The sequence below is a fragment of the Pelodiscus sinensis genome, chromosome Z (genome assembly GCF_052426305.1).
Source record: "Pelodiscus sinensis isolate ZL-2025 chromosome Z, ASM5242630v1, whole genome shotgun sequence".
Taxonomy (NCBI): Eukaryota; Metazoa; Chordata; order Testudines; family Trionychidae; genus Pelodiscus; species Pelodiscus sinensis.
Genome location: NC_143085.1, coordinates 13248894 through 13271326, shown reverse-complemented (window position 1 = coordinate 13271326; position 22433 = coordinate 13248894). Strand labels below are relative to the sequence as shown.

At 47.4% G+C, this 22433-nt stretch overlaps 1 protein-coding gene across 10 annotated transcripts in view; it reads left to right on the top strand.

Annotated features, from left to right (window-relative positions):
• The window catches only part of DGCR2 (DiGeorge syndrome critical region gene 2), a 106130-nt gene that overhangs the window by 2918 nt on the left and 80779 nt on the right, over window positions 1-22433 (top strand). The window lies entirely within an intron of this gene.

Below are 22433 nucleotides of genomic sequence, written 5' to 3'. Positions count from 1 at the left end.
AAATTTGATGCTAAACACTGTTGGTGCATTGTAGTCTGGTAGAAATTAGTGAAACAGTGATCCATGTTGTCTAAGACCATGGGTCCATCTGGTGTGACATCATACCTCTGTCAGTGGTCAGCCCTTCATGTTTTGTAAGGAGATGCAGACTTCATTGGGATATGCCTCACTGTTGCAAATTGCTTCTTACCTTGGTGCAGAATGTCTACTTTAGGGACTTTGGGCTGGGGTAGCTAGGCTAGTGAGAACATACCCTGTGTAGACAAACTTTTACTCCCCTGGTCTCCCCTTCAGGTCAAATAATTTTAACTTCTGAAGGCAATAATATGAAGGTTCTCCTATGCCTACAACCGTCTCCATTTCCCCCTCTCTGAATTCTGATCTGCAATTATGAGGTAACCAAAATCAAACACAGTGTTCTGATGGAAAGTACCATTTGTTGTTTGTGGAATTTCTTAATCTGATTTTAAATATACCCAAGCATTCTATTTACTTTCAATGCTAATGCTGTGTGGGCAGAAATCTTCATTGAGCTGTCCATGGTGTCTCCCACAAGTTTTTCTCCAAGTCCTAGAATTTCAAAGCTTGCCTATATATAGTCTAGACTTTTTGCCAGTCTTGTTTTCTTTACACTTTGTCTTCAAATTACCAGCTACCAACAAAACTTAAACTGTAACATAGTAGATTAAATAATCTTGCTGTATTCCACTCGTATTGGATCTGATGACTTGAGAAATGCAGGCTGAAAAAGACTTGCTCACTTAAGTGACAAGTATATACAAAGTTCACTCCATATTGCTCTAAAATCAAAGGTGATGGAGATCCAGTGTTTTTAGGGAAGTCAATAGCAGAATAGGAGATGCAATATCTGGGGAGAGACTCCCCCCCCCCCCCCCTTCACAGGGACGGAGGCACTGTAGCAAAGGTTTTGGAACACTGAGGACATTAGTTTTCCCAACAATGCTGCTTCTGTCACTTTCTGAAAGCCCTTATGTTGCTGCAACTGTCGTATTGATTTAGGAAGGAAGGATGGCTGCAGCTAGCATAAGACTGTTTTCAAACAACCAAAGAGCAATCTGAGGCTTCCCTATTTTGGGTTGAATGTGTAGCTTGTGTAACTCAGTCCATTCTAATCATGCAGCTCTATCTATCTGCTATTGTATTAATTCTAGACTTGCCTTGTACCTATGTTGTTGCTATAGTACAGTGTTTCCCAATTTTATTTGGCCACGGAACCCTTTTCAGCTTGAAAGAATTTCAAAGAACTCCTTGCCAGAGTAAAATTTGTCAGGAAAAAAAAAAACCCAAAACCCAATTCAACCCAAACTTTAAGAGGGGGCAGGGGAGTGCCGTGTTCTCACGGAACCCTTGCTTTTGCTTTGCACCAATTAGGAAACACTGCTATAGCGTAAATAGACAAAAACTCTGTTTTCTCTAAGCCCTTGCAAAAATGTAATCTTTTTAGAATGACTTTACAGAAAATGCTTTGAATGAACCAACATCTTGTACCTGATGTATCTTGTTTTTAGCAAATTATTACTAAGAGCAAAGCCAAATAGCATGGTTGTTTTTCTTCTGTCTTCTTATGTTGGCCATAAATTAGTTTGTGTTAGACCTGTGGTCACCAACCGGTAGATCGCGATCTACCGGTCGATCTCAGGGGCTTTAAGAGTCGCTCTTGATCCTTCTCTGAACTGCGCACCTGCGCAGTACATTTAAATCTGATTTCCTCATTTGAGGAGCAGCTAATCACTGAGCAGCAACACAGGTGAGCAGCAACACAGGTGAGTAGCTGCGTGGAATGGTGGGAGCTGGGAGGTCGGGAGGGCTGAAACACCCTGGCCAGCTGGCTGTGGCTTTCAGCTGAAAGAGGCTGCCCCATGCTCCAGCTGATCGGGTGACTTCTCCTCTGCACCTGCCCATGTGGAGGGTGGTGCACCCTGGCTGAGCACCATGGCCAGATGGCCATGGTGTACCACGCTCCATGGGCAGGCGCGGAGGAGAAGCCGCCCGATCATTTGGAGCACGGTTCAGCCTCCTCTGTGCTGAACGCCCTAGCCAGGTGGCCAGGCAGCTTCCCCTCTGCACCAGCCCATATGGAGCATGGTGCACCTTGGCTGAGTGCCATGGCCAGCTGGCCGGGCAGCTTCTTCTCTTCGCTCCAGCCCGGCTGCCCTGAGGTCAGCCCAGAGGGAGTGCGGGTTGGAGGCTTCCCTCCGTGGCTGGTGTAGGGAACTCCCTGGTCCCAACCTTCTTCCCTTTCCCTTGCCCCAAACCTGTCCCCCGCCCTCCTGCCCCCCTGTTCTCTCTTCCTTGTCCCCCCCCCCCCCGCCCCGCTGTAGAAACCTGCCTCCTGGCACCCTGCCCCCCTTACAGAAACCAATTCCCTCTGGCACTCTGTCCTCTACTGCAGAAACCTGTCCCCCTGTCTTCCCCACTACAGCAACCTGTCCCCCTGCTCCCCTCTGCAGAAACCTGTCCCCCCAGCACCCTGTCCCCTGCTGCAGAAACCTGTCCTTCTGGCACCCTGCCCCCTCTCCCGTATCCCCACTGGCACCCTGTTCCCTGCCCCGGAACCCACTAGCACCCCTCCCCCGTACTGTCCCCTGCTCCCAAATGACTTTTCTATGGGTCAGTGACCCCTGACTCAAGGCAGGTTCCCTGCCATTCTCATAAATAAAGACAATGCAGAAACTTTTTGTGTTTAACTTAGTATTTTATTTAAAAACGAAGCCTGGCCAACAAACCCCCAATTGGGGCCAATCCCCCATCTGGCCACAACCATTCCTGCATTCCTCCTTCCTCAGACCCTAGATCTGAGCCTATCAAACACTGGAATCCCCTGCCTCCTGAGTCCCTCACATACCCCAACCCAAATTCCTGCACCCTCACATCCACAAGCCTCTGGCTTGCTTAATACCCCAACACTGCCTGGCCTGGACCCCCCTCCCCGAGCCAGCGTCCCCTTCTCCACCTCTTCCTGCACCCAGATTTCCTCCCAGAGCTTGCACCGCTCACCCCTTCCCACACCCAAATCCCTCATTCCCACCCCAGAGACTACACATCCTGTCTCAACTCAGTGAGGGTCCGACTAGACTGCAGACGTTTTTCAGGATTCTGGAGATATCCCAGAAAAACTCTTCTGCATCCAGGGTTGCGTTTGTTCTTCTGTTTTTTTAGTGGAAGAGCAAACAGCCTATTTTGGTCACCCTTGTATTCCTCTTTCCATAAGGAATAAGGGGGTTTCTAAAAGAAGGTGTTTTTTTCTGACATATGGTCCAGTCTAGACAAGCCAAATGTTGGAAAAACCTTTTCCTACAGAAGAATAAAAAAAAAAAGGCAGCAGTATAAGGATTGGGGATAGCAAGTGATGGAGAGGAGGAGAATAGAGAGGGCGGGGCTTAAAGGAAGCAGCGGGGTGGTAGATCTTGGCTTGGTCTGTCATTTAAAAAGTGATCTTGGGTGTAAAAATCTTGGAGACCACTGTGTTAGACTATTGTGGTCACCCATGATTTCATCAGTCCTTCCTAAAGCACTAGACATTAGGTCTGTCCTTAGATACTTGCGAAGTTTTCAAAGGCAAAAGGCCATTGGGCACCTGTTATTTAAGCCTTTGATACCTTTTTTTTGATGTTTAAAGAAAGAGATTCTATATTTTGATCATAAGAATACATTTAAAAAAATTTAAACTGAGGTAGAAGTAGGGTGACCAAGCTAAATATGGGACACCTGGCAGAATTACTTGCATTCAAGCGAGTTCAATAGCAATCAGTCAGAACTATGCAGTACAAATATTTAAATTAATATCAAGTTGACTGAGCCTCTGTTAAAAACAAATACTGTGTAACTAGTCTCTTTATTCACCTTATCTTTAAGATTCGCATGGAGAAAAGTGGTGCATGCACACACGCTCTCTCACATGCTGATTGGGGTGGTTGACCAACCTGAACCAGCACATCCTGCCAAGAGGTCTCCAACCTCTGTTCCTGGCTGGGCCCAGTAGGACAGACCCAACTTTCCTGATACTTGGTACCATGTTCTTCTTCAGGCAATATATAGGGAGCATGTAGGTTAAGTGCTCCTCCCCAGATTTCTGTGTGGGGTCACGTTAGAACATGGCTAGAAACAGCTTTTTGGCACTGTGCAAGAGGGAAGGCATGGGAGCTGACTTGGCCCCTGATTTTGCAGAGATCATCTCTTTTCTCCCCTCTCCTCCTTCCCTGTGGCTAGAAATAGCTTGTTCCTTCTTGCCTGTAGAAAGGCAGCTAATACCTCCAAGCTGCTGTTGGCCATTGACATAACCCAGTCACCTCCTGTCCCCTGGCTACAGTGTGGGCAGGAAGGGGTTAAGCCCTAAGGATGCTTTGAGCACCAGGGAATAGGGAACCTTACTACAGGGCTTCAGCAAACCTGGTCAGAGAGGTGGCTGAGCAGGTGAGGATTCCTAGGGGTCAGAGCAGCCCCACACTACCTGGGGCAGAACTAAGGGTGAGGACATGCTGTGAAGGGGGTGCTAAGCCACTGCCCAGGGGTGGGAGCACTGCTGCAGATCTTGCAGGTTTGGGATGCAAACAGGCTAGAAATGGCTTCCTTTCTACCACTCCAGAGCTTGGCTGAGGGGCGGAGAAGCTTCGCTGTGCTGGGCTTTGACACTTGCAGTGCTTGGCTCTTCCTGGCCAGCAACCCGAACCAAGGGCTTGAACTTTTCATTGCTGCCAGCCCACCCAAAGGTAGCATGGGGAAGGAGCCTGCCAGCCAGGTTGTTGGACAGCTGACTGATCTGACCATGGGCTGGTTTTCCACATAGTGCCAGGAGCAGGATCCACCCCGACAGGGAGGGAGAATATGGAGGAGCAGTGGGGCTGTGGTGGAGAAGGGACACAACAGGGAGAGGACTATGAGGAGGGAAGCATGTAAAGAGCCAATGAGAGGGCAGCAGAGATTACTGGTAACCAGCCACCACAGCAAGTAACCAGTGGTGGTGGAAATGGGGCAGTGGGAGGAGGCTGTCAGCCACTGTACTTGCTCCCCTACCACCGCTGGTGGGTAACTGGCAAGCAGGTATCCAGCCAGCAGGAGGACCCACCAGAGCTGATGGGAGAGGAGAGAGAAAATACAGTAAAATTTACCCATTTTAAAGAAAAAGAAAGGATATCTGCAGGAGGGCTTAAATATGGGACTGACTTTTGAAAATTGAGACAACTAGTCACCCTAAGTTTATGGCACTGCTGAAATATTCAAAGGGCATAACTTCTTTTGCTCTGAACTTTGTTCACTAACTTGCATTATTTACTGTGTATTTTTAAAAGCTGAGCATGTGGACTTCGAAGCATGAAACATCAGAATAGTCCATTTACTAGGACTGTCAAACATTTTAAATTGCAATTAATTATAAGATTAAAAAACAATTTTGATTAATCAGTTTTAATCGTGCTGTTAAATGGTAATAAAACACCAATTTAAATGTATTATACATATTTTTAATGTTTTTCTACATTGTAAAATATACTGATTTCAATTACAGTGAAGAGTATACACTGCTCACTTTGTTTTTTATTACAAATATTTGCACGGTAAATGAAAAATAGTACTCTTCAATTCACTTCATTCAGATATTGTACAGCAAGCTCTTTATCATGGAACTGCAACTTATAAATGCAGAATTATTTTTTTACATGACTGCACGCAAATACAAAACTTTAAAGTAGGGATGCAAATATCATTCAAAACAATTGACTGGTTAAACAATTAAAATTGTATAGTTTAGTTGTTGGTTGGCCAGGGCAGCTGGAGAGGGAGTCTCAGGACTATGGACAGGCATGGCAGGGCTGCTGTGGGATAGCCGGGGCTGGGATCCTGTCTGCCCCAGCCTAAACTGCTGCAGTGTGGCTGGGACCAGGGTTTTGCCTACTCCCACCAGGTGCTGGGATCTGGGGCGCAGCTAGGGTCCAGCCTACCACTGCTTGGGGTCATTGCAGTGTAGTTGGAACTGGAGTCTTGCCTGCCCCCACCTGGTGCATGATGGGGCTGGAGCTGTAGGCATGTGTGGGGCTGCTGTGGACTAAGGATGTAATAGTATAGTAAATTAATCAACAAGTAAAAAGCTTTTAGGTTAGTACTATAGACTACTCACATTTTGTCCCCCACCCCTCTTGCCAGTAATTTTTTTAGCAGGCTGGCCAGCAGCCAGCCAGTTTAAAAACCAGCTCCCCTGGCAGACCAGCTGCCTGCCACCCTACAGTGTTGCCTCTGGGGTGGGGCCGGTGTGTGCTGGAATGCCTGCCAGCCTGGCTTCTAATACACTTTAAATGCACAGCCATGGGGCGGGGGAGGGGTAGGTCCGCACTTACACAAATGGTTGTAAGTGCTGCCCCGGCAGGTGCAAGCTCAGCGTGCCGGCAGTTGGGTGGGGGAGGCTACCCCGGCAATCGTGAGCTAGGCGTACGGCAGCTGGGCGGGGAGCAGGTTTCCTTTCTTCCCATTCTCCTGTATAATGGGTGCGAATTATACTTAGGAATTTGTTTTTTTTCATGATTTTAAGAGTCTAAACTCAGGGTGCGCACTATACATATGTGCGTATTGTACTCAAGATTTTACTGTAGTTGAGTAATCAATAAAAATTCATGCGGTTACTCAACTATTCTAACCGTTCTGTTACCAGCTACAGTAAACATCCGATAATCCGACACCTTTAGGACCCAGGGGGTGCCGGATTATCAGATTTGCCGGACTATCGGAAGGGGGGGCTATGAGGGGTCTGGGGTGGGGGGGATGCCACCCTAGACCTCTCATAGCCCCCCCTTCTGATAATCCGGCTCTGCCCCAGGCGTCCCTGATTCAGCCGCTTCTGGTCAGTTTCCGGTAGCGCCAACCCTTGGCGCGGTGAGACCAACCCGGCAGCACCCCAGCTGCTCTTGGGGACGCCTGGGGCAGAGTTGCCCTCCAGCTGCTCTGCCCCAGGCGTCCTGATTCAGCCGCTGCTGAAACTGATCAGCGTCTGACTCCAGGAAGCCGGAGGCAGAGTGAAGAGGACAGAAAGCCCCAAGCCTCCTTGCTGGATCTTGTCTTATGGGGAGAAAACGGCTGTGCTTGCTGCCACTTGTCTTTCCCCTCCCTCAGATGGGAGAACAGCAGTGCAGGAATGTGATTCCTGGAGGCTTTACCCGCTGTTCCCATCTGGCCAATGGTAGCAGCAGGTGTCAGTGCCTGGCTACCATGTTGGGAGCTGCAGAAAAGGAAATAAGTGCTTCTCCTTCCCCTCATGCCCTAGCCTGCTCTTGCACCTTCCCCCTGGCCAGACACGCTTGCCCAGCCTGCTCCTGCACCTTCCTTGCTCCTGCCCATTACCCTTGGCCAGACAACCTATTCCCAGCCTGCTCCTCCACCCTATCTCCCATCCAGACCTCATACCCTCAACCCTTTCTGCACCCCTCCTCCTGCCAAGATCCTTCACGTCCAATCCTATCCCACTGACTGGCAGCTCTGTCCTGCATACTGAACCCTCATTTTGGGTCCACCGCAGAGCCTAGGGGGCATATAAAATCCACTAACTCTAGAAGCCCAGAAGAGTTAATCTGGCCCGAAGCTTTGAATCTCAGTCTTCCCTGGCCGTTCCCATGTGATGAGTCTGCAGCACCAGGGGAGTGAGATGTTTCGGTTGGGAGCCACCTCAGTGATGACTGGGCTTTTTTGGAGAGGATTTTTTTTCCCTTTCATTTGTGTTGTCCCCAACTGATTTTTCTGTGGGTCATTGGCCCCTGATCCAAAAAAGGTTTCCCCACGCCTGCCATAAATAAAGATCTTGTTGAAATCTTTTGCGTTGGACATAGTATTTTACTTTATTTAAAATGAAGACTAGCCAACAAGGCTCTGTGTCCCATGCCCCATCTGGCCACAGCATTCTGTCCCTGATCCTTGGGCAGGCCCTTGGTCTGACCCCCATCTGGCCATAAGAAGGGCTGGTGATGACCCTCCTGCTGCTGCAGCATGGGTTGGAGGAGAAGCCACAATCTGGCTGCAGTAGTCCTGGCCTAGCCCCTCATCCAACCCAGGTGCAGCAGCCCAGCCCTGGCCAGGAAAGGTAATCAGGTTCCCCACATACTCTTTTCCCACCATCAATGCCCTGTCCTTCCTACTGTACCTCCCACACATCCCAACCCCCTGACCTGAATCCCTCATACACCCTGACCCTGACTCCTACACCCCATCCATAGTCTACATCCCGATTAAATAGGCAGTAAATACAATGTTTCATTTATACTATTATTAATCTTCATGTCACTTATTGATAATATTAAGTTGTATGTTTTCAGTCATGCAAATGAGCATTCTTACACTGGCTCTTTGTTGACCAGATGTTCTGAATTTTGATGTAGTTTGTTGCTTTGGTCTGAAAAGTTTGCCAAAAATAAGAGTTAGTGGATCTTCAATTTAAATTGGAAAGAGCTACAGGTGAATGCTCATAATAACAGATGCTTAACTCTGTAATTCACTTCTTGTTCTACCAAAACCTGGACTTTCAGGTCTTAGTCGAAGATACTCCTATTCTTGAGGAATTTTTATGGGACTGGAGGTTTTTGTGTAATGTGTTAGGCAGATGGATAGGAAAAGAATCTGTTGGCATTGAGTCAGTATAGTTCATCAGTCTCTTGTGTTTGGCATTTATTCATGTGTGTAATATTGATTTGTTTTTCTTAGGTTTTGGATTTCTTCTGATCTGAGTATGCCTTGTCTAGTCAAAAATAAAGGGCATGTGTTAGACTATCTTAGCTAAGACATACTGGCTAACAGTATTGCTGCTAACATCTGCTTAGCTGGTTGAATGTAAGGATTTTTGAATGTGTTAGGTAGAATATTAGGTAATACTACCTAATTTTTTCCTAGTCTGGGATATGTATTAGCACCGTGGCCACCAACCTGTCAATCGTGATCGACTGGTCAAGCCCGGGGGCTTGACCAGTTGATCACAAGGCTTTCGGGGAGTCCCCCTCACTCTCCCCCATGCCCAAAAAGAACCCAGTGCTGATGCTACCTCCAGTGACAATGGAGGTATCGCGAGCTTCCTGTGGGGTGGGGGGGAGTTCTTCAGCTGCATGCCAGGTCTAGGAAGTGCTCAGGCTGCTCTTCCCCACCCTGTGCAAACAGCCAGCATGGTATCTGAAATGGAGGATTCATTGTGAGCCGGGGACTTCCTTCCCTCTGCTTCTTCCTGAGCAGCGGGGGGTGGGGGAGGAGGTGACAGGGTTGGAGTCCCAGGACTGTGCCAGCTTCAACTGCTCAGGCAGTGTGCACCCTGCTCCCCATGACAGCATGCGCTATCTGAGCAGTTGGAGCTGGCACAGTCCCAGGACTCCTACTCCCTCTGCCCCCAGTAAGGCAGCAGAGGGAAGGAAGCCCCCAGCACATGATGGACCGACATTTCAGGTACCACACCAGTTGTTTGGGGAAAGGGGGAGCAGCCCATGCACTTCCTGGACCTGGCAAGCAGCTGCAGGATCCCCAGGTGCGGGCCTGAGCTGTCCCTGTCCCCTCCCCCCACCCAGACCCCCATGAGTACCCTGCACCAGCCCCCTGCCTTAGCACCCTGCCTCAGCCCCCACCAGCACCCTGCTCCCTGGCTGGACACCCCCCCCACCAGCACCTGCCCCCAGGGCCAGACTCCTTGTATCCTGCCCAAATACCACCAGCACCTTGCCCCTTCCCCCTGGCCAGACCCCCATGTGTACCTTGCTTCAGCCCCTTCCCTCCTGGCCAGACATCTACCTTTAGCTTGCTCCTGTACCCTATTTTCCATCCAGATTCTGTACCTCCATCCCTATCCCACTCACTGGCAGCCCTGTCCCGCACACTGGATTTCTCATTTTTAGTCCTACCTCAGACTGTAGAGGAGCCCACAAATTCCACTAACCCTGAAACCCCAGAAGAGTTAATTTGGCCTGGGGCTGGAGTGCCAGGGGATTGAGGTGTCTCAGTTGGGGCAACATTAGTGAGGCTTGGGGTTTTTTGGAGGGGTTGTTTTTTTTTAATCATCTCACTTGTGTGGCCCGGATTGACTTTTCTGTGGGTCAGTGACCCCTGACTCAAAACAGGTTCCCTGCCCCTCTCATAAATAAAGACAATGCTGAAACATTTTGAGACATATTTTATTTAAAATGAAGCCTGGCCAACAAGCCCCCAGTTGGGGCCAAGCCCCCATGTGGCTGCAGCATCATAACACTCATGCACACCTTTTCCCTTCCCCACCCCACCCCACTCCAAACCTGAGCCTAGCATTCACTGGAAACCCCCTCCCCCAACCTCGTCTCTCCATCACTGTACCTAACCATGTCAGTTATGCGATCAAGGGCTCTTATTTCTGTACGTTCAGCAATGTGATATATGCTGCGATGTATATTGGACAAACTGGTCTGTCACTTCATCAGAGAATCAATGTTCACAAATCAGACATCTCCACACAGAGAAACCAAAATGTTAGCCAACATTTTAATCAAACTGGCCATTCCCTTAAAGACCTAACAATATGTGTCTTACTTCAAAGAAGCACTTTAAAGACTAACAAGATGGTTTATTAGATGATGAGCTTTCGTGGGCCAGACCCACTAGCTCATCATCTAATAAACCATCTTGTTAGTCTTTAAAGTGCTACATTGTCCTGCATTTTGCTTCAGCTACCCCAGACTAACACGGCTACATTTCTATCACTATTTTACTTCAAAGAGACTTTAACACCAGATTATAGAGGGAGACTTCAGAACTTTTATTTATGCTAAAATTCGACAGTTGTGAATGGGTCTTAATTTAGATAATTATCTTACACATTACAAAGACCTTTTTGATATTCGTAGTAACTCCAGATTAGCCACCTAATTGACACTTACAATAAGCAATTCTTCCTTGTTTCTTCCTTATCCCCTTTACCCCACCTTCTGTAGCTGATAATTTCTGTAGCTGTATAATTTGTTTACTTCTTCATTGTATCCCTCTGTTATATAATGGTCATGCTAATTCACTTTCAGAATATGATCTGAAGAAGTGGTTCTGCCCCAGGAAAGTGTATCGCCTAATAAACCATCTTGTTAGTCTTTAAAGTGCTACATGACTGCTTTTGTTGTTGTTGTATCGAAAGTGTTACTAAATCTAGATATATCACATTTACTCCTTCCTTAACCACAAAGCTTGTTGCTCTGTCAAAGAAAGCTGTCAGGTTGGTTTGACAGGATTTGTTTTTTACAGATCCATGCTGACAGTTACTTATCACCTTATTAACTTCCGGATATTTGCAAATTGATTCCTTAATTATTTGCTCCATTATCTTTCATGGTACAGAAATTAAGCTAACTGGCCTGTAATTCGCTTCATTTTCCTTATGTCCCTTTTTATAGATGATTTCTGTATTTGCCCTTTTCTTGTTTTTCCTGTGATATCTCTTTAAGGCCTATAGATAAGAGGAAATCCCATTGAGTTGTGACTTCGTTTTAGCATCTTTTTTGTAGACTAGTTTTTTGAACAGGGACTTTGTACTGTGAAGCACCCTTGATCCAAAATTAAAGATGAACATAAGTAGATAGATATGTTCATGAAGATGTTCTTATTTGACAACCTCCTATATTAAATGACTGTTCTGTGGTATCTGAAACATATTGAATACAATGTTCCATGTCCTTCATTAGAAGATTATTTCCATTTAGGCGCCTGATTTTTGATAGTGCCTTGAGTGATCATTTAAGATAAATAATCATGAAACAAAACATGAAACCTATGTGCTGATAGTTTGATTGTTGTATATCGCACAGACACAGTTCCTGCCCCAAGAAGCTTTGTCAGAATTGGAGATCTAATTAAAACTGATAAAAGCAAGAAAGTTTATTTCCGTTTTCCATGTTCTTAATCTGTTCCATTGTGCCAGAAAGTTTTCCTCTCCTCCCAAAAGCAGGTAACTTTAAACACAGAAAACTTATTGTATCGCTGACATCATATTGGATCGATCAAATGCATTTTAAGGATTTTTGTGTCATTTAACTGTGACAGGTTATCAGTAAAATGATTAGTCTTCTTTCCAAATGTATGTATTAGGTCTGTGGTCACCAACAGGTCGATTGCAATTGACTGGTCGATCGCGAGGCCTCGACCAGTCGATCGCGAGGCGTCCTTTCTGCTCTGCTCCCATTTCCCTCCTACCCCCGAGAAGCCCCACTACCTACTTCCAGTGAAAATGAAGGTAGTGTAGGCTTCCTGGGGATGGACAGAAGTCCCACAGCTTAGCGCCACTTCGGCGATTCCGGAAGTAGCGCTAGTTGCTCTTCCGGGTGTACTGCGGGAGGGAGCATCGGCTCCCTGCACTGCACGGGAGGGGTGAGTCAGCCCCGGGGGAGGCGCTCGCGCTGGGTTTCCCAGTGCTGGGAGGGTCGGCCCTGTGGCAGGTGCACGCGGGGTTTTCCTGCGCCGGGGGGGTTGGCCCCGGGGCAGGCGTGGCGTGAACGCGGGGGGCTTCCCTGCGCGGGGTTGGCCCCGGGGCAGGCGCACGCGGGGCTTCCCTGCACTGCGGGTGGGTCAGCCCCGGGGCAGGCACGTGCTGGTTTCCCTCTGGGGGTGGGGGAATCCTGGGAGGAGGCAGATACAGGGGACTCTCTGCCTCCACTGGCACCCCACTCCCCAGCCACAGAACTCTGTCCCCACTCTCCAAACTCTGTCCCCACTTTCCTGTCCCCAGCCACCGAAATCTGTCCCCACTCCCCTGTCCCCACTTCCTGAACTCTGTCCCCACTCCCTTGTCCCCAGCCACAGAACTCTGTCCCTATTCCTGTCCCCACTGGCACTCTGTCCCCTGCTGCAGAACCCTGTCCTCTGCCCTCCCAGCTCTCTGTTCCCTCTCCCTTGTCCCCAGCCGCAGAACTCTGTCCCCACAAAATAAATAATTATAAATGCTTCATTTTAGATTTAAATAGCATGAATAAAAAACAGACCATTTATTTCATAGCTATAAACATGTGATTTTAATTTTATACATCACATAATTTAAAAATAAACTGTTTATCAGAGTGTGTAAGTAAGGGCTAGGGATAGCAAATGATGGACAGGAGGAGAATAGAGAGGGCGGGGCTTCAAGAAAGGGGTGGGGCTTCAAGAAAGTGGGGGAGCGGTAGGTCTTCGCCTGTTCGGAGATTTAAAAAATGATCTTGGGTGTATTGACCACTGTATTAGGTCATATGCAGAACACACATAGAAATAAATTACCACTTATTTATGCATGGTGCTTTCTTTTAAACTTCTGTAAATAAAGTGTATACATCAGGGACGTAAACAACTAGTGGATTATCCAATAAACAAATGCTTATCAGATAGTGGACAGGCTGGTCAACTAGTCACTCACCCCTCCCTCCCACTGTTTCTATCAGAAAGAGGCAGCAAGGGGAGGAAAGAGGAGGGAGTACTTCAAAATGGCAATGCCGTGTGGTGCTGCCACTTTGAAATGTCATTTGGAGGCTGTGGGGAAGTCCTCAGCTGACCCAGGGCTCCATGCAGCACAGCCTCTTTGAAATGCCAAGGGGAGGCACGGAGCCAGTGGGAGACTGCTTCACTGGCCCTGTGGTCCTTGCAGCGCTTTTAGGAGGCACCCTATTGACTAATATTGTATTAATATACAATCCTTAGCTAAATTGTTGACTAAGATAAATATTTGTGTAAGCAGATAAATATTTGTGTAAGCAGATACTTTGGTCCTATTGATGTTAATGGGACCCAATAATAGATTTGAAGTTAACCATGTTCTTAAATGTTATTCTGATACTGGGCCAAAGCACCTGCAGACTTTCTGTTGACAGCCAGCTGAAATCTTCAGACCAGAGTGATGAATGTTTCATCTCTCCCTTAAAAGCAGTAATGCTTTAAGCTCTTTTTTTCCTTGAGCTGGTAATTTAGTATGCTAGATTTCAGTATGACGCAAACTTTAAAATTGTATAAGGTTTTGAAACTAAATCATCTATTTGTCACCTATACCTTTTGAGTCATGAGGCCTCTATTTTTATTGGAGGCATGGTTCACCAAATCTAGGGATTTTAGATATCAGTTAATTGAATAGTTGAGTAACATCATGAATTTTATTGGTTACGTGACTATTCTGTAGTCCCTGAGGGCGTGGCCAGCAGCCATTGTGCTCTGGCCCTGCTTGTTGGGAGCACCTTGCCACCCCATGCTGCTGCCTCTGTATAAGTTTATCAGTATCTGAGGCAGCAGTGCAGAGTGGCAGGGGGCTCCCTGGGAGTGGAGCCCCCTGCCACTGGCTGCTGGCACCGCCCCCAGAGACTATAGAATTCTATCTGAGGTAACAGCACAGGGTGCCAGGCATGAGTTGGTCCATGAGAGGACCCAATTTAAAAACCAACTCCCCTCATGGGCCAGCTGCCTGTCAGCCTGTGAGTTGGTAGCAGCTCCTCTCCATGGGTGGAGGGAGGTTCTGAGCTCCCAAACCCAGCACTAATTGGGACTGAACCAAGCTGGCTGCCTGCCTGGCTCCTAATACTCTTAAAATGCAGAGTTGCTGCTGGGATAGGTCCTGGACGTAGTGAGCCTGGGGGAGGGGGAGCGCATGATGCCTCCTCCTGCCCTGTCAGGAGCATGCGGCGCTTTGAAGCACTGCATGTTGCTCGCAGGGCAGGGGGAGAGTGGAGGAGGCTTTGGGCACTCCCCTGCCCCCAGGCCACTCAGCGTGTGGGGGCAGGGGAGCTGCATGCAGCTTTCTTTGCTTTGCCCCCACCCTGAGAGGATCTCACGGCACTTCAAAGTGCCACGTGCTCCTCGAAGGGTGGGATGAGGCTTCTCACACTCTCCCGCCCCCAGACCCTGATTGGCCCGAAGGTGGGGGAGCGTGCCAAGTGTACTCTTCTAGGGCATGGGTGTCTAGTAGGAAGGGGGGCAAAGGGGCTTCTCCACCCCCAGACCAATCATGGTCTGGGACAGGGTAGCCCTGCCCCTTCCCATTTAGACCCCACCCTTCCTGTTTAGGCCACACCCCTTCTGTGGTGGCCTGGGGCTACTTCAAAAATTTTTGAAGTGGCCCCTGGGCAAAAATTATTGTCCACCCCGGTTTAGAACAAGGGTTGCCAACTTTTTCAAAGCAAAGAGCCGAACTACATCAAAATTCAGAACAAATGGCCAGCAAACAGCCATATAAGAATGCCAGTTTGTGTGATTGAAAATGTACACTGTAATATTATTGATGATTTTTTTATAGTTATTAGGAATAGAGTAGTCATGCCAGGCTCCCCATGATTTAAAGGATTCCTGATATGCAGAATGTCTGTCCCCATCTCTGATAGGCATGCCCACTGTATTCATTGTCTGGTACAGACTCATTCTCCAAAAAACTGCCATCACTGTAAGAAGCTCTCTTTGAGATATCTGTAAGTGAGAGAGCTGAGTTAAAACTCTTCACAGTGGAGAAAGCAGAGTATCTCAGGCCTCTCCAACCTCTACCTCACCGACAGTGGCTTCTGACCAAGGATCATCTGCACTGAGCAAGCCTCCAGCCAAGAAAATGGCTAAGAGGAAGTGCACGTCCCAAGAAGTTCTCAGGAGTGGGCAATAATATTTGACTGGGGGCCAGTCCAAGATTTTGGAAGTGATTGAGGGCTGCACCAGTCTATGATATTAATGGAGGAGATGTGGGATCTGGAATGGAGGTCGGGTGCAGAAGGGAGCTTGTGGTAAGGGATTGGACTGCAGGAGGGAGACTGGAGTCTGAGAGAGTGTTTGGGTGAAGAAGGCGGTTGTGACTTAGGGCAGGAGACTGGAGTGCAGGGTTTGGGAATTGACTTAGGGTAGAAGGGAATTGTGAGCTAGTGTAGGGGATTGAGGTGCCAGGAGGGGATATGGGTGCAAGAAGGGGACACAGGGTTTGGGTATGTTGAGTTGGGGCGGGCAGAGGTTTGGGGCAGGGAGGAGCTGGAGTGCCAAAGCAGGCTGTGGCCAGGAGACTTTCCAGCCAGCAGCCAAACCTGCCTGCCTGTCTGCAGAGCTAAGACTTGCAGAGCTTAAAACGTTTTCCAGCAGCTAGTCTGCCTGTTTGCTTGTCCATGTGCTTCAGTGAATAACTGAGCTGAGGAGAGGGGGTGTGGTGGTTCTTGGATGCCTGTTGTTCAAACAAGCAGCACCCATTGGCTAATTTCTGGCCAGTAACCAGCTAATGGGATTATGCTGTGGGCAGGGTAGCTCCTGAACTCCCCCTCCCCCCCCAACCAGTTTTTTGAAAGGAAGCCTGGCAACCACGTTTCTGCTCAGGGCTGCGGGGCAAGCAGGGGAGCCTGCCTGGGGCTCCCTGCTGCTTCTGTGGGCTGGATCCAGTGGTTCTGTGGGACGGATCCAGCCTGCAGGCTGTATTTTGCCTAGGCCTGGGTTTATCCCCTCAGCAAAAGCTTTCCTTGGCATCCAGGGTACAGGCTTGTGGAGATGTGCAGGCACCAGGGATGCCAGTATGGACAAACCCCGTGGGGCAGTGTCCTCTATAGATATATGCTCTGTCTCAGTACCGAAGCTGAAGAAGATGGCCCTGTGCCATTGGTACCAACAGCATTGGTACTGATGTAGTCGGTATCCAAACCAGTGCATCAGACCATAGCTAAGGGCTGACTAGAACTGCCAGTACAGATACTGGCACAGTTGGTATGAGCACCGCATACTGAAGTTTCTCCATTATCAACCACATCGAAGCAATGGGGATGCATTGGTCTTTCCTCCACCAGGGCTACTTATCACTCATCAAGAGCTGTCAGTTGTGTTGGTACTGGGCACACAGTTATTTGTTACCAAAGCTACACCTACATTAGAGGGCCCAGGCAGACTCACTACACCATCAGGTTTGGCCCCCTCCTCTTTTTAGTGACAGTGAGGATGAGGAAGAAATTTCCTTCTCCCCACGACATTCATCTCCGAAACTATCCTCTCAGCTGCAGCAACAGCAGAGCCAACCCCAGATGTGGCAACCATTTCCATGGTTCCCTCCCATCCCACTCTCACAATGGTGGGTACCAGCACTGTAATTGACAGTGTTAGCAAGACCTCAAGCAGTGGTCCCCAAACCATTTGACATCACACAGGAAGAGAGAGGTGATCTGGAGGACACAGGAGGAAGACACATTGCCTCCTTCACACATTTCATCATCTTCTTCCTATGAGTTGATAATGCCTCCCCTGCCAGTGGTGGGCAATGACTTCAGGTCTTTTCAAGACCTATACAAGAGTGATTGATTCCCTCTACGTCGTCTTAGTTGGAGTTCCTGAGGTTTAACACAAGTTGACTGATAAATGACAAGCTTTGCCATCATCTAAAAATAGCCTTGTCAGTCGAGGCCATACTGGATCCTGCAAAAATTTTGTGGCAAACACCAGCCTTCATTTCCCCAATGTCAAAATGAGATGACAGGAAGTATTGTGTTCCTGCTAACGGGGCTGAATTTTTGTTCATGCACCCAGCACCAAACTCGCTCATGGTGGATGTAGCCCTCACTGGGGCAAGCAGACCCGATATAACTCTACTCCCTATGACAAGGAATGGAAGAGACTGGACATTGACAATCATACTCCTCAGCATCCCTGTAGATCAGAATAGTGAATCGTTCAGCATTGTTAGCAAAATACCATTGTTTTGAAAAAATCAACACCTTTATTGAACAGCTGCCTAAGGACTATAAATCTTCATTCAGTTCCAACATAGACAAAGGGGTCCTTATTGCAAACACAGCACTGCAGGTGTCGCTGGATGCAGTTGATACTGTCTCAGGGTCTTTGGCCACATCAGCTGTCATGAGTCAAGTCTCCTGGCTGCACCTCTATGGATTCCCTAAGGAGGTGCAGAACATGATGAAGGACTTACCTTTGAGAGACAGAAGCTTTTTTTCTGCAACCTCAGATGCTTCAGTGCATTTGTTACACTCCATACCTTGGGCATGTATGTCCCTCAGCCCAAAAAGAAATTGAACTGCCTTTACATGCCCCAAGGCAGGGCATCATTGTCATATTCCTCCTAGAGAAGTTATGACCTTAGACATCGGCAGAGACAACAGAAGCATAGATAACCTCAAGAGTAACCCAGAACATCCCAGTCCTCCAATGACAGGCAGATGTTTTGAACATCTGGTAGGGGGTCAACATTGTTTCTACCAGCCAGTCAGTACCTATTCAGCCTTCAGCTTTTCTACCATTCATGGTCCAGGATCACAACAGACTTATGGGGCTTAGAAGTTATAGCAAAAGGACTCATGATTCCCTTCCGTACTTTTCCTCTACCCAACCCCCTTCTTTTGTTCTTCTTCAGGGACCCTTCTCACAAGTCTCAACAGAAGATTCACAAATGATTCCTGAGAGGGGCAATAAAACTTATACCACCATTTTATAGGGGAAAGAGCTTTTATTCTCGCTCCAAAAAAAATCCAGAGGTTGGAGACCTATCCTGGACCTGTGCAGGCTGAATAAGTACTTTAAAAGGCAGTGATTCACCATGGTAACTCTAGGAAAGATAATTACAATCCTGGAAAAAGGAAACTGGATGTTGTCCCTCAACCGGCAGGATGCATATTTCCACATAGCAATTTGGCCTTCACATAGAAAATTCCTCAGGTTTACTCTAAAAGATCAACACTATCAAAACTGAGTCCTCCCCTTGGCCTGTCCTCAGCACCAGTGTTTTCTCCAAGATCCTCATTGTGGCAGTGGCTCAAGTAAGAAAATCAGGAATAGTAATTTCCCTTTACCTAAACGACTGCCTGGTAGTAGCTCCTACAGAACAAAATGCCATGCAGTACATCACAGGGACACTTCAACTGTTTGGCACTCTGGGCCTTCAGATAAACACACAAAGTCGCATCTTGCCCCGTCTCAGGAGTTGGAGTTCATAGGTCTCACATTAGATTGGGTACAAGAGCAGGCGTGACTACCAATACAAAAGTTCCACGCATTGGCCACACTAGTAAAGACAGTAAGGACAGCTCTACAATATCTGTCACAGTGCCTGAAACCTATGTAATATGTCTACATGACAATATATGTAGTCCCACACACCGGGCTATACTTGTGATGCCTGCAGGCATGGCTTCATACATGCTTTCGGCCTCACAAGCACCATTTTATACAAACTGCTGAATCCCACAAACAAGGCCAGGGAATTCCTTAGGTGGTGGTTGCAGGCCAACAATCTCTGCTTCGGCGTCCCTTTTAAACCCTGTCCATATACATAACTACAAATCCTTCCCTAGAGTGCTGGGGTGCACACACCAATGCCTACAGCACCCAGGGAAGAAGGTCACCTCCAAAATCAGGCCTGTACATCAACATCCTAGAACTTCACACAATAAGAAGTGTATGTGAGAATCTTCTTCCCTTAATTCAGGGCAAGTCAATGAGAATACTCACAGACAATGCTGCTTGCATGTTTTACGTAAATTGGCAAGGTGGGGCCGGCTCATACCATCTCTGCAAGGAAACTCCCGTGTTGTGGCAGTTATGCATTCACCGTCAGATCGCTATATCAGCAGTGTATCTCCCAGACAAGCAAAATGTCACTTCGGACCAATTGAGACGTATATTTAATCAAAAATATGACTGGAATATACATCCTCATGCTGTATGTACTATCTTCCAGAAGTGGGGCTTTACAGAAATAGACTTATTTGCCGCATCCCACAACACCAAATGTCCCAGGAATTGCTCCAGAGTGAGACGGGGCAAGAGTTCCATGGGAGATGGCATGATGATCAGCGGGTCTCACAATCTACTATACATACGCGTTCCTGCCCCTTCACCTCCTCAGCAAAGTCATACAAAAAATAAAACAGGACAGGACCAAAGTAATCATGATAGCACACGCATGGCACAGACAGACCTGATTTCCTTACCTGTCCCAATTATCAGTTGCTCCTCCTATTCCTCTTCCACGATGGCCAGACATGCTATCTCCGGACTAGAGTTGCATTCTTCATCCTGATGTCTGCAGGTTCCATCTCAAGGCCTGGCTCCTCCAAGGGTGATTACACAGGACCTCCCCTGTTTGGAAGCAGTTCATACTCTAATCATGAACTGTATCATCGAGTGTTCAGGAAAGTCCTATTTGCAGAAATGCACTGTTTCTTTAGGTGGGCCACCCAGAAAGCACTTCAGGCTCGTTCAACGCAGCTGATGATGGTCTTGGAGTACCTCATTTTATTAAAGAAACAGAATCTTTCAAATTCATCAGTAAAGGTCCACTTAGTAGCTATTTCTAGTGAGCATCGTATCATACAGTCACACTTTTTCACACCTGACCATTAAGACATTTTTAAAGGGTCTCAATAATATCTTTCTCCTAATAAGGCCAGTAGTGTCATGTTGGGATCTCAACCTTTTCCTTAACACCCTTGAACTGCTCTCTGTTTGGATTGATGGCAATGTTCTCCTTGTGGCACCTTTCCATTAATGTTGTTTTCTTGCTCGCAATCATGACATCCAGAAGGGTCAGCGAGTTGACAGTGCTCATGGTGGATCCACCATTTATCGCCTACAAACAAAAAGTTGTGTTAAGACCACATCTGAAATTTCTTCCAAAGATAGTTTCATAATTCCACCTCAGTGAACCTATATACTTACTGTTTTCCACCAAAAGCCTCATCCTGACGTTAATCAGTGCAACTCCACTCTTTGTTCGATGGGAGATTGCTTTTTACTTAGATAGAACAAAGGACTTCAGATACTCTTCCAGACTGTTCATTTCTGTAGCAGATTGCTCCAGAGGGCACGTGATTTTGAAAGAGGCTTTAAAAATGGATAATGAGTTGCAGGGTCTCAGCAGAGAGCATGAGCAAGGGGGCTGGGGATGCGGGGCATTAGCGGAGGGTGTGAGCAAGGGGGGCTGGGGATGCCAGGTTTCAGCAGAGGGAATGAGTGAGGGGGCTAAGAATGTGAAGTCTTGGCAGGGAAGTCAGTGAAGGCCCTGGGAGTGTGGGGTCTCGACTTGGGATAAGGGACTGCTTGTTTTTGCATCATGCTCTGCTCCCAGGCACTGCCTCCCCGCTGCTCTCATTAGCCAGGTTCTGGCCAATAGCAGCAGCAGGAAAAGCCTCTAGGACAGTGGTCCCCAATGCAGTGCCTGCGGGCGCCATGGCGCCTGCTGGGGCATTTATGTGTGCCTGCCGAAACCTCTGGGCTGGCCTCCCTTGCCCCCCCGGCGCATGGCATATATGTGGTGCTGGCCCTGGGCGCATGGCACATGGGCAGCCCCCACCCCCGGGCGCATGGCGCATGCGTGGCCCCATCCCTGGAAGTGTGGCGCGTGAGCGGCCCCGCCACTGGAGGCCTGGCATGTGAGTGGCCCCGCCCTTGGGTGCCCAGAAGCCACGAAAGGTTGGGGACCACTGCTCCAGGAAGCGCATTCCTGTGCTGCTGTTCTGCCAGCTAGGGATGCCACTTTTTCCCTGCAAGTTGTATCTGACAGGAAGTTTCAGGGTTTTCTTGCCCCTCTTCCCGTCTGCAGGAAACTTGCACTCCAAACTTGCAGTGGGGAGGCGGGACACAATGCTGGAGCACCAATGTGGGCTCTCTATTGTGAGGGCAACAAGAGGGAATTGAGGTCCAGCAGCAAAAGAGCCATAACTGGCTCCCTAGTGAGCCATATTTAGCTCGCAAACCATAGGTTGTGACCCCTGCTCTAGAAGATACCATCAGAGATGCTTAGTTTTGTAGTTCTCAAATTGTGGATTTGTCTCCAGAGAGAACCTGCTTGTTAACAGCAAAAATGTTTTCAAATAAATATTATATAGAGGTGAGAAATAATAGACCTCAACCCTACTGTCCCTCTGCAAATTTGTGTACACAAAGTCAATCCCTTACTGCTCTCTAAATGTGCAAAGTTTAAAAATTCAATGAATAAGAAGCCAATATTTTAAGTTTCTCATGTTGATCTGGATGACATAATCAGTTTAACTTTTGTTTAAATTTAATTACGCTATTCTAATTAAAATAATTTTAACAAACTTGTTTTTAAAAATACTTGAATGTTTCACTAAATTAAAAAAATCATATGCTTGCTTTGTTAAAATATTATGTTTGCCATTGAAGAAAAAAATCCAGAATGTATAATATTCTTGTTTTAGTTAAATAAAACAATTTAAATGTCTCTCTCGTGATGTTCTCCTAATACAGCACAAGAAAATCCTCCAATTATTAATGATTTACCTATTGAATTGGAGATAAGCCACCTTCCAATGGCTTCATAAATATCTGTTTCAGTTACCTTTGGCAAATGAAATAAATCAAACAATCATTCATTTTTTGTTTATAGTTGTAAAACTAATGTGAAAAGTTTTCAAAATAAATCACTGTTTAAAAATGTAGTGTGTACCTTTTAAAAAAATGAAACCTGCATCTGAATTGTGGTGAAATGTGTATCATGGTTTTGAAAACCAGCAAGAATA